Here is a 12,833-nt window from a genome sequence, read left to right on the forward strand (position 1 = left end):
TGCTGCTATACCCCTTCCCAGCAGTCCACTCAGTTCTCCCCGGCACGAGGGCCCAAACACCACGAAACGAGAAAACGTTCATCCTCTATTCAGCTCTCCTCCATGGCTAGAAGGGAAGCCAGAGTTAAAGCCAGGAATGACCTCCCTCACCCAACCCCGAAGGAGGGGGCTCGGTCCTCACCTGCGTCAAGGAAAAGGCCAAATGGCACAAGGCCGCGACGCTGATCTTGAAGCACAGGCATAAGTGTAGTCTGCTGCCTGAAATGGAGCCTCGATTGACTCTTTCCAAGCGGCAGACGAATACTGTCGACAGTAGGCCGACGCAACCGGCGTCGGGTGGAACTTCGCAACAGCCATCGCATACAATGCCAGTCACCGCATCACAGCACACTAGAAAGGCTAAGCGCAAAACCCACTACATTGCGCTGGTATCACCGACACACAAGCATCGCCCCTCCCATGCTGCGACCGAGTAAAGCCCCCTCCATTCACGGGATCCACCTTTCCTCCCTTCCGAAATGGAAACTTCAGGGGATTCAGAAAGTGAGGCTCCACAACTTTCAGGATGCTTTTCTATCTCTACCCCGAGCAGAGACCGCAGAAAGCCAAGCAGCTCTAGGCCAACAGATTTGCCTAACCCCTTGAGGCGAGATCGTGACCTGAACTAGCCACATTAATCCGTCCACTCTCCACCGGCCAAGAGAAGCATGACATCTACACCTGCTGCCCAAGGGCTGAAGGGGGCAGCTACATAAACCATGTCTCAGATAACGGAACTCCTGCAGACCATTTTTGATTTCGTGGTGTCTGCCAAAATTCCATACTCCCCTTTGAGTCCTTCGCCAGAGGATTCGGTACACTCCCCTCCTTTCTCCCCACTGGAAAACCTGCCAGGAATGGAGGATATGAATGTAACATGGAGTCCACAAGCTTCTGACCCTGACCGGGATTTCGATTACAACTCTCCCCCCTCTCCATGCTCCTCCTCAGGGGTTCTCTTGGATCCCCCCCCCTCCCCGAAGGATCTATTATACTCTAAATTTGAGAAGGTGGGGTCGCTCTTGCACCTGGAAACTAAGTGGTTACCAGATCCCAGGGCTGAGGTCCATGGATTGTTGAAAATCTTTGATCCAGCAGAAACGACTTTGCCTTCCCAATCATTCCTGGATAAGGTTATGGACAAGGTGTGAGTCACCCTTTTCGGCGTCCACCACCTCCCCGAAATATAAATTGAAGTTCCGGATGCGAAAGTCAGTCCACTATGGCCCAGTGCAACTGTCCCATGCATCGGTGGTGGTCTAATCGGCCATGAAGAGAGCCAGGAAATCCAGGCTTTATTCCAATACCTCTCTGGGCAAAGATAGCCATTACTTAGATGACTTCGGCAAGAAGGTGTTTCGGGTCCATGCTGACAGCCAGGATTCAACAACACCATATCCAAGTAACTCAATTTCTCTGTGAGTTCTATGCCTTCAGTCACTTAAGGGTGGTGAGAAGCAAGCTACTGGGGACAACCATCAAAGACAGACTATGATCGACCTCGAGGAGGGATTAAGACACCTTCTCTGAACCATCTATGAAGAATATGAGGTCGCTGCCTGTAGATCAATGGCATCCATTGCAGCCCAGCGGATAGCTTGGCTGAGAGCCAACGCCATAAGGAAGGATGTGCACAAGAGGTTGGCAGACCTCCCATGCAAAGGAGATAATCTGTACAGAGACAAATTGTGTGAAACAGTCTCACAGCTTAAGGAGCAGAATGTTGCAGTATCTTCGCTTACATCTCCAGTAGACCAGCCAGGCGTGAAGCGTTACTACTCCTCTTACAGAAAACCCTTTTCTCACAGGACAAGCAGGATGGTAGTCCTCACATATGGGTGACATCACAGCATGGAGCCCAATCACGGAACACTTTTGTCAAAGTTTCTAGAACTTTGACTGGCACCTACTGGGCATGCCCAGCATGGCACTAAACCTGCAGCCAGCAGGGGTCCCCCTTCAGTCTCCTTTTTTCCACGCAGCAGTAGCCACGCGGTTAAGGAGCTCCACAGAGATTCCTGACAGGAATTTTCCTCATGGAATTACTAAAAACTTTCATACCCCACAGGGGTCCCTCCTTCAAATTTTTTATTCCACGGTACTCCGGTAAGTTTTTTGCCCAGTTTCGATCGATTCCCAGTGAGTTTGGCCCTCGCGGCCTGCTGGCCGTCGACTGTACCGCGGCTAAATTTTTCAAAGGCCATGGCATCGGGGTTTTGTCGGTGCCCGGACTGTACTCGTACCATGTCCATTACAGACCCACATAAAGTCTGTGTAATGTGTCTCGGGTGCGAGCATGATGTGAGCATGATGTCCTGACTTGCACCAAATATGCCTTAATGACACCAAAAGGTCGCAAGGCCAGAATGGAGAAAATGGAACTTCTCTTCCGTTCTCAAACTCCGACGCCGTCTATTGCATCGACGTCGTCTGAACCAGCACCGTCCACTTCGCACCAGTATCGGCCACCGGCCGGTGACCGTCCGGCGTAGATGACTTCTCGGCCTTCAACTACCTCTACTCCCCCTCAGGACCAAGGGGCTCGTAGAGAGAAACATCGGCATCGACACCGCAAGTCACGGACCATCGAGGAAGGAAAATCTTTGACCTCGCCATCGTTCGAGCTGCCATCGAAGAAACCCCGTCCAGAAAAGGCACCGACCCTTTCTGTGACCAGGTCACTGAAGCAACCCTCACCCGGATGGGTATTGGGAGCCGCGACTCCGCCTTTAATGGTGGTCCCTCAGGCTATGCCTCTGCCTTCTTTCCTTCCGGAGCCGGGGCTGCTTGCTCCAGGTCTCCGTGAAGAACTGGACCGGATGGTTCAGGAGGCCATCGACAAGGCGATGCACAGACTTCAAGTTACTCCGAAACCGGTGCCGATTGTGGAACCGACCATCGATCAGATTCTGGCAGCACTAGCACTGCTGCTATCGAAGATGGAAGCGCTCATAGCCACTTTTCCATCTATAGATCCTGGGTCACCAATGGCTCCGGTGCCTTCCCCGCTTACCCTGTCATCGGGAGGGGAAACACCATTCCGCATTCCTCCATCGGGAGTTCTTCCGATGCCTCAACCATCGATGCCAATGCGCCCATCAGCGCCACCGATCCATCCATCGATGCCGTCCATGCCTTCATCGGTGCCTCCAGTACTTCCCTCGATGCCTTCAGAGCCTAGACCGGGACCTTCAGGAATAACATCATCCCGTCCTTCTCAGGCTCCTAGAGGGGCAGGTCCTGATCCCTATGACACATGGACCGACAATTCTACTCAAGACACCGATGACTTGCCATTGCCGCCTTCTCCTACTGAAAGTAGGAAGCGTTCTCCTCCAGAGGACCTATCCTTCATAAATTTTGTGAAGGAAATGTCTGAATTAGTTCCCTTCCAATTGCAGACTGAACAAGATGACAGGCAACAAATGATGGAGCTGTTACAATTCCTGGATGCTCCCGAGGAAATAACCTCCATCCCTATTCACCAGGTTCTTTTGGATCTTCTCAAAAAGAACTGGGAACATCCTGTTTCTGTTGCTCCAGTCAACAGAAAAGCTGATACCACTTATTTGGTCCAGTCAGCCCCAGGTTTCTAGAAACCTCAGCTGGATCACCAATCTGTGGTGGTAGAATCTGCCCAAAAAAGGGCAAAAAGATCAAAATCCCACTCTTCCTTTCCCCCAGGTAAGGAACAGAAATTCCTGGATGCCATTGGCCAGCGTGTCTTCCAGGGAATTATCTCTCGGATCGCCTCTTACCAACTGTACATGACCAGGTACAACAGGGTCTTATTCAAGCAGATACAGGACTTTGCAGAGTCCCTGCCTCAGCAATTCCAGGAACAGCTTCTAATCCTGGTACACAAGGGTTTCGAGGCAGGGAAGCATGAAATAAGATCCTCTTATGATACCCTAGAAGCGGTGTCTAAGATATCTGCAACTTTTATTTCGGCAAGAAGATGGGCCTGGCTTAAGTCTTTGGACTTGCGCCCTGAAGTACAAGACAGATTATCTGATCTGCCCTGCATAGGAGACAATCTGTTTGGGGAACAGATTCAACGGACGGTGGCAGAACTCAAGGACCATCATGAGACCCTTCACCAGCTCTCTCTCTGATGCTCTCTGAATATTCCTCCAAACAGCCTTTCAGAAAGGATACTAAAAAGTCATTCTTCCGTCCAAAGAAGTCTTATCCACCACAGTCTAGGACTCGTTCCACGAGACCTTTCCAAAAGGCCCAGTTTCGTCAGCCAGGCCCTGCTTCCAGTTTCTGACTCCTGCATAGAGAGCAGCAGCCAGTTTCCACTGCCTCACATACCAGTGGGAGGTCGATTGTGCCATTTCAACAACAGATGGCACACAATCACCTCAGACCAGTGGGTCCTTACCATAATCTCTCAAGATTATCGCCTGAACTTTCTCTCCATTCCACCGGACTCCTCACCTCTACTGGCGTGAACATCCAACCACTCACTACTCCTGGAGCAGATCTCCCTCCTCCTCCAGTCCAGAGCAATAGACCCAGTACCTTACTCTCAACAAGGCCTAGGATTCTATTCCCGGTACTTTCTAATCCCCAAAAAATCGGGAGGCGTTCATCCAATTCTAGACCTACGTGCCCTCAATAAATACCTCCAACGAGAAAAGTTCAAGATGGTAACCTTGGGTTCCCTCCTTCCTCTTCTACAAAGAGGAGACTTGGCTCTGCTCTCTCGATCTCCAAGATGTGTACACGCACATTACGATAAATCCATCTCATCGCAGGTTCCTGAGATTTCTAGTAGGCCCCAAGCACTATCAATACGGAGTGCTCCCATTCGGCCTGGCATCTGCACCACGAGTCTTCACCAAGTGCCTCGTAGTAGTAGCAGCCTTCTTCAGGACTCAAGGTGTTCACGTCTATCCCTATCTAGACGATTGGTTAATCAGGGCTCCCACTCAGCAAGCTGCTCTGTCGTCCCTACATCTTACTTTACACACTCTGATTTCACTAGGATTTCTCGTCAACTATGCAAACTCCTGCTTAGTCCCATCTCAAACTTTATCATTCATAGGGGCAGACTTGGACACCTTGCAGGCAAAGGCATTTCTGCCTCGACAGCGAACTCTCACTCTCATTTCCCTCGCACACCAGCTACAGTCTCAGCAACACACGACTGCACACCACTTCCTCATCCTACTGGGACACATGGCATCCTCAGTACAGGTTATCCCAATGGCCCACTTGGCCATGAGAGTCATGCAGTGAACGCTAAGGTCACAATGGACTCAGTCCGTCCAACCACTGTCCACATCACCAACTCACTCCGTCAGTCTCTAGCCTAGTGGAAAAATCAGATCAATCTCCTCCAAGGCCTGCCCTTCCAGGCTCACCACCGATGCTTCCAACCTCGGCTGGGGAGCACATGTGGCCGATTGCAAACACAAGGAACTTGGTCTCCAGAGGAAGCCAAACACCAAATCAATTTCCTGGAGCTTCGAGCAATCAGATATGCTCTCAGGGTATTTCAGGATCGCCTTTCCAATCAGGTCATCCTGATTCAGACGGACAACCAGGTGGCCATGTGGTAAATCAACAAACAGGGAGGAATGGGTTCCTTCCTACTGTGTCGGGAAGTTGCACAAATATGGGCAGAGGCCCTCTCCCACTCGATGTACTTCAGGGCCACCTATTTGCCGGGAGTGGACAATGTGTTGGCGGACAACCTAAGTCGCGCTTTCCATCCACACGAGTGGTCCCTCAACCCCTCAGTAGTGGATGCAATATTCCAACGTGGAGGTCATCCTCGCATAGACCTCTTTGCGTCACCTCAAAACCGCAAGGTGGAGAACTTTTGCTCTCTCACTCGCAGACAACACTCACAGCCAAGAGATGCGTTCTCCCTCTCATGGGCAACCGGTCTCTTGTATGCATTCCCTCCACTTCCACTTCTCTCGAAGACTCTCGTGAAGTTACGTCAGGACAAGGGACGCATGATCTTGACAGCACCTCACTGGCCTCGCCAAGTGTGGTGTCCAATACTTCAGGATCTCTCCATTCGCAGGCACATTCCCTTAGGTTCCTGCTTCTGATCACTCAGAACGGCGGGTGCCTACGCCACCCCAATCTTCAAGCTTTGTCCCTGATGGCCTGGATGTTGAAAGGTTAATTCTTCAGCCACTTAACCTTTCGGAGCCGGTTTCCTGTGTCCTGATTGCTTCACGGAAGCCTTCCACGAGAAAGTCTTACGTCTGTCTAGAAATGGGACAGGTTTAAGTCATGGTATTCTTCTCAATTCCTTGATCCCTTTACCTGTTCCACCACGAAGTTTCTTGACTATCTCTGGCACTTGTCAGAATCAGGTCTAAAAACTTCCTCTATCAGAATGCATGTCAGTGCGGTGGCCGCCTTTCATAACGGTGTCGGGGATGTTCCTATTTCGGTACGCTCGTAACACGTTTCCTGAAAGGCTTGCTTCACCTCAAGCCTCCACTGCGTCCAAATTGGGACCTCAACCAGATTGAGGTCCCAACTTCTTGGGACCTCAATCTGGTTTTAGTCGGCTTGTGAAACCACCATTTCCTGTCGTGTAGCCAGATGGACTCAGAACGAATGGGTATAGTATGCTCGTGCTAGCAGTTGGAGACGGATCTGACGTCAGCACGGGTGTATATATACCCCCACAGGAAGCGTAGCAACTTAGTAATTTCCGTCTCCAAAGCAGTTTGGAGAGCCTGCACGCTCGCTGAGCGTGTTTTCCAAATCTACTTTCTTTTTACTAAAACTTCTACAGCAACCATCGAGCCCCGCACTCCTGCGGTGATACCCTAAGGTCCCTCCCCCAGTTGAGTTTCCCAGGGTGATTTCCGTGATCCCCTGAAGGTTTAAGTCCTCGGTCCGGTGGCCGAATCGCGGCAGGGATGTAGCCCCCGGGCGAGGTTCGGGTGAGGCATTCGAGGCGCCTCGGTCCCGGCGTGGACGAGGCAGCGGGTGCATTTCCTCAAAGCAAGGCGGTGAAGGTACTTGCCCTCTCCCCCCGCAGCCGGAGACTACACGGGTTCCAGCCGGGAAGCGCAGAGGATCAGGTAAGGCGTACATCTCTTACTCTTTGGTCTCTGTGGAACGAGGATCGGCGGCGTGGCCTGTGGGCAGCACGCCGTGGAAGGGCGCCATTTTGTTGGCCTTACTCAGGTATTGAGCGCCCGTGATAGGCGCAGGTCTATGACTAAGCCGCATATTGCTGAGAGCATATTGTATATCATTGAGCATATATTACTGCCGCATATTATTAAGCGCCTGTGGTATTAAGCGTATATTGCTGCTGCATATTATTAAGCGCCTGTTGTATTAAGCGTATATTGCTGCCGCATATTATTGAGCGCCTGTTGTATTAAAGCGTATATTGCTGCCGCATATTATTGAGCGCCTATTGTATTACAGCGTATATTGCTGCCGCATATTATTGAGCGCCTGTTGTATTACAGCGTATATTGCTGTAATTGAGCGCCTGTTTCATTAAGCGTAGATTGCTGCTGCTTATTATTAAGCGCATATTTTTCAATGGAACAGAATGCCTCAGCGGCTTCAGCAGGGGCACCTATTGCCTCAGGCATTAAAGCCCTCGGCCTCTGCTCTGCATGCCAGCTTAGAGCCACACACAGCGAAGAGCCGGATTCTCTATGTGCCCAATGTGAGGAGGCCGTGGGAGCCTCTGGTCAGGACCAGTCTCAGCCACGATTCGCTGACAGTTCCCCAGGGGCTACCCCGGATTTAGCGGGCTGTCTCGACCAACCTGGAATCCCGGGGGATCTTGTACCCCGGCGATTAGAGACCGCCTCCATTTCCTGGGTGGATCTCTTTAAGGGGATTCATGCTTTTGTACAGATGCAAACGGCTTCCCGTCCAGGCCCTGCTGTTTCTGCTGGTCCGGCTGCGGCTGCCGCTGCGGTTACGGCTCCAGCGGATCCTGTTCCGGGACCTTCACGCCCTTATCGTGTGCCGGACCTTCCGCCTCCAGACAGTCCGGACCCGTCGGACCCGGATGTTTCACCGGACGAATCCGAACTCCCGGACGAGGGGGAACTTCCCTCAGGGATTGAGCCATATAGAACCATGAGGCGGTTCTTCCCTAAAGAGGATCTCTCCGACCTGGTGTCTCAGTGCCTGGCGGAGTTGGATATTACGGGTCCCAGTGCTTCGGTACCCTCAGCGCAGAACCCCCTGCTGGAAGGTCTTCGTCCTACAGCCCGCCATTTTCCATTCTTGCAAGCGGCACAACAATTGATAGATTTAGAATGGGCTGCACCAGCGGCCTCATTCAAAGGGGGTCGGGCCCTGACAGGCATGTACCCCCTGGCACCAGCTATCCAGGAGCTGCTGGTGTACCCTCAGGTGGACGCCTTGATTAGCGCTGTGGTCAAGCGCACTACCATTCCAGTTGAAGGGGGGGCGGCCCTCAAGGAGCCTCATGACCGGCGATTGGACGCCATTCTGAAACAGACTTTTGAGGTGGCAGCTCTATCTTTGCGGATCGCAGCCTGCTGCACAGTGGTGACGCGTTCCTGTTTGTCACATGTCAGGAACAATGCTCCAGCAGCAGACATGGAGTCAGCTCTCTCGTTCCTTACGGATGCCGCATCAGACCTAGTCCGGACAACAGCCAAGGGGATCTCATCCTCTGTAGCCGCCAGGAAGCAGCTCTGGATCCGGAAATGGTCAGCTGATGCTCCTTCAAAGTCACGCCTCACCAGATTTCCCTTTAAAGGCTCTTTCCTGTTCGGTAGCGACCTTGATAGACTGGCCAGCACATGGGGCGCCTCGCCAGTACCTCGACTGCCGGAAGATCGGTTCAGAAGGAACCAGCGCGTATTTCCAAGGCCCTCCAGGAGCAGGAGCTCACAGCGCTTCATTCCCTACAGGAGTCTCTACCAGGCGCCGCGTCCTCAGGCCAGGAATCAGTCCTTTCGGACCAAGCAGCGCAAGAGAGGAGCAGGCCCGGGCTCAGGTCCCGGCCGCGCCTCACAATGAGAATCCGCCGATTCATCTGGGGGACGGAGCCATAGGGGGCAGGTTAACCCTCTTCTACCCCAGATGGGTCGAGATCACGTCGGACCAGTGGGTCCTCGCCATTATCCGAGAGGGATATTATCTGGACTTTCATCATCTCCCTCCGGACAAGTTTGTGGAATCTTCATGTCCCATACACAAGAAGGCAGCATTGGAAGATACCCTGGCGAGGCTCCTGTCCTTGAAAACCATCATCCCAGTACCTGCCTGGGAAGTGAATTCTGGACACTATTCCATTTATTTCATGGTACCCAAGAAAGGGAGCACCTTTCGGCCCGTACTGGACCTCAAGTCAGTCAATCGATACTTAAGGGTCCCGAGGTTTCGCATGGAAACTCTGCGCTCCGTCAAGACCGCAGTACAGCCAGGAGAATTCCTCACGGCCTTAGACTTGTCGGAAGCCTACCTGCATATCCAGATCTTCAGTGCTACCTACGCTTCAAGGTTCTAGGCCGCCACTTCCAATTCCGGGCTCTGCCCTTCGGGTTGGCCACGTCGCCACGGACCTTCACCAAGGTGGTTGTAGTGGTAGCGGCGGCACTCAGATGGGAAGGAATCCTGGTCCATCCCTACCTAGACGACTGGCTGATCAGGGCGAAATCACGAGAGGAGAGCCATCGGGCAACCGACAGAGTGATCGCCCTTCTGGAAAGCTTGGGCTGGAATACCTGGGAGTACAGTTCGACACCCAGGCAGACACAGTCAGTCTCACTACCAAGAGAAGGTTAAAACTCCAGACGCGTATCCAGTACTTGATGGGAGCCAGTCGGCCCATAGCTTGGGATTATCTGCAGGTTCTCGGTCTCATGGCATCCACCCTGGAGGTGGTACCTTGGGCAAGGGCCCATATGAGACCTCTACAACACTCCCTGCTCTCTCGCTGGAGCCCCCATCTACGGAACTATTCCACGCACCTGCCTCTGCCTGCCAGTGCGGACCCAGTTACGGTGGTGGTTGCAGTCCAACCACATGAGCAGGGGGTCGAAGATGTCCTCCCCCACGTGGACTCTGCTCACCACAGATGCCAGCCTGAGCGGCTGGGGTGCATACTGCGAAGAACCTACCGTACAAGGGCGGTGGAACAGAGAGGAGTCAGCGTGGAACATCAACTGTCTAGAGGCTCGGGCAGTCCGATTGGCATGCCTTCGATTTGCTCACAGACTGAAGAACAGAGCAGTCAGAGTGATGTCAGACAACGCCACCACGGTGGCATACATCAACCGTCAGGGCGGAACCAGAAGCCGACAAGTATCTCTGGAGATCGCCCCACTGATGGCTTGGGCAGAGGCGAATCTTCAGGACATCGCCGTCCACATTGCTGGGAAGGACAACACCACGGCAGACTTCCTCAGCTGAGAGAGCCTAAATCCGGGAGAGTGGCAGCTGTCACCCACAGCCTTCCAGATGATGGTGGATCACTGGGGGATTCCGGACATGGATTTACTGGCGGACAAGTCCAATGCTCAAGTACCCAGATACTTCAGCCGCAAGTGCGACCCGTTCTCACACGGAATCGATGCCCTGGTTCAGCCATGGCCTCCAGGGACTCTGCTATACGCCTTTCCTCCGTGGCCTCTGCTGGGCGCCATCATCCACAAGATTCAGAAACACCGGGGCCTAGTTCTTCTAGTGGTACCAGACTGGCCAAGAAGACCCTGTTACGCGGACATGAGAAGACTACTGGCAGGGGAGCCCCTTCCCCTGCCTCCTCTCCGGGACCTTCTACGTCAAGGTCCCATCCTCCACGAGGATCCAGCTCAATTCTCTCTTACGGTCTGGCCATTGAGAGGGCTAGACTGAAGAAAAGAGGTTACTCGGAGCCCGTGATAGATACACTCCTCCGAGCACGCAAGTTTTCCACTTCCCTCACCTATGTAAGGATCTGGAGAATATTTGAAGCATGGTGCGACACTCATGGCACCAATCCACATGCGACCACGATCCCTATTGTTCTGGATTTCCTGCAAGATGGGCTTCAGAAGGGTCTCTCCCTCAGCTCCATCAAAGTCCAGGTGGCTGCACTGTCTTGCTATGGTCCCAGGAGGGATGGCAAAACCATTGCCACGCATCCAGATGTGTCTCGCTTCCTGAAAGGAGTCAAGCACATTCGTCCGCCACTGAAGTGGCCAGTGCCTTTGTGGAACCTTAACCTTGTTTTGGATTTCCTCGCGGGATCCACCTTCAGACCCCTTCGGGGCCTGTCTCTCCATTCTCTAACCTTGAAGATGGTGTTCTTATTGGCGGTCTGTTCAGCACGCCGCGTCTCAGAGCTACAAGCACTGTCCTGCCGGGATCCCTTTCTCAGAATCACTCCAGAGGCTATCCATCTTCGCACGGTTCCCTCCTTTTTACCTAAAGTGGTCTCACAATTTCACCTTAACCAAACTATATCCTTGCCTACCACAGCGGGTTTGAAGAAATCTGAAGAAGGGCGTTTACTACGCCATCTCGACATAGGCAGACTGCTGCCCAGATATCTGGAAATGACACAAGAAGTACGAAGGACGGACCATCTGTTCGTCCTGCACAGCGGGAAACGACAAGGGGAAGTGGCCTCTCGGCCCACTATCGCCCGCTGGATTAAAGAAGTTATCAGAGCAGCTTACGTGGAGGCTGGGAAGTCTCCGCCTCTACAAGTCAAGGCTCATTCTACCAGAGCACAAGCGGCATCTTGGGCAGAATCCAGGATGCTGTCGCCTGCGGAAATCTGTAAAGCGGCGACGTGGTCCTCCCTCCATACCTTCTCCAGGTTCTACCGTCTGGATGTCCAGGCCAGGGAAGACACAGCATTTGCAAGGGTGGTCCTACATGGTCCTCAGGCAGCCTCCCACCCAGGCTGGGAGTAAAGCTTTTGTACATCCCATTCGTTCTGAGTCCATCTGGCTACACGACAGGAAATGTTGAGATTACTTACCTGATAATCTCGTTTTCCTTAGTGTAGACAGATGGACTCAGCATCCCGCCCAGCTGCCTGTGTACATGGGTTTCACCGATTCAAGGTAAGCCATGTCATCTGTTTCCATAAGAGCGTACACTCTACCAGGTGTCCACGCCTTCCGGTTGGGAATGCTGGCGGTCTCCAGCTACTATCAATCAGTCAGGGGAATCCTGTTTCACTTTTCACTGAGCGTCAGTACACACATCCATAACAGCTTTTGTAAGGAAGATTACTAAGTTGCTACGCTTCCTGTGGGGGTATATATACACCCGTGCTGACATCAGATCCGTCTCCAACTGCTAGCACGAGTATACTATACCCATTCGTTCTGAGTCCATCTGTCTACACTAAGGAAAACGAGATTATCAGGTAAGTAATCTCAACATTCGAGCCTCTCCAATCCTGTGATCTTCGCTATCTCACATGGAAAGTGATTTTTCTTTTGGCAATCACATCTGCTCGCAGAGTTAGTGAGTTATAGGCCCTAGATACCTATCCACCTTACACTAAACTTCTGCAGGACCGGGCAGTACTCCGCACTCATCCTAAGTTCTTACCTAAGGTAGTATCTGAGTTCACATTAATCAATCCTTTATACCACCCACCTTCTTTCCCAGGCCCCAATCCAGGACAACAGGATCTGCATACCCTTGCCTGCAAACAGGCTCTAGTCTTCTCTCTAGACTGTACAGCTGCCCACAGGAAAAGCACTCAATTGTTTGTCTCTTTCCATTCCATCAAATTAGGGCAGCCTGTGGGTAAGCAGTCTCTCTCCTCCTGCTTAGCCGACTGCATATCCTTTTGCTATCAG

At 52.4% G+C, this 12,833-nt stretch overlaps 1 protein-coding gene across 7 annotated transcripts in view; it reads left to right on the plus strand.

The window, feature by feature from the left end:
- The window catches only part of DNAJC10 (DnaJ heat shock protein family (Hsp40) member C10), a 334,589-nt gene that overhangs the window by 106,469 nt on the left and 215,287 nt on the right, over nt 1-12,833 (plus strand). The window lies entirely within an intron of this gene.

The sequence above is a fragment of the Rhinatrema bivittatum genome, chromosome 6 (genome assembly GCF_901001135.1).
Source record: "Rhinatrema bivittatum chromosome 6, aRhiBiv1.1, whole genome shotgun sequence".
Lineage (NCBI taxonomy): Eukaryota > Metazoa > Chordata > Amphibia > Gymnophiona > Rhinatrematidae > Rhinatrema > Rhinatrema bivittatum.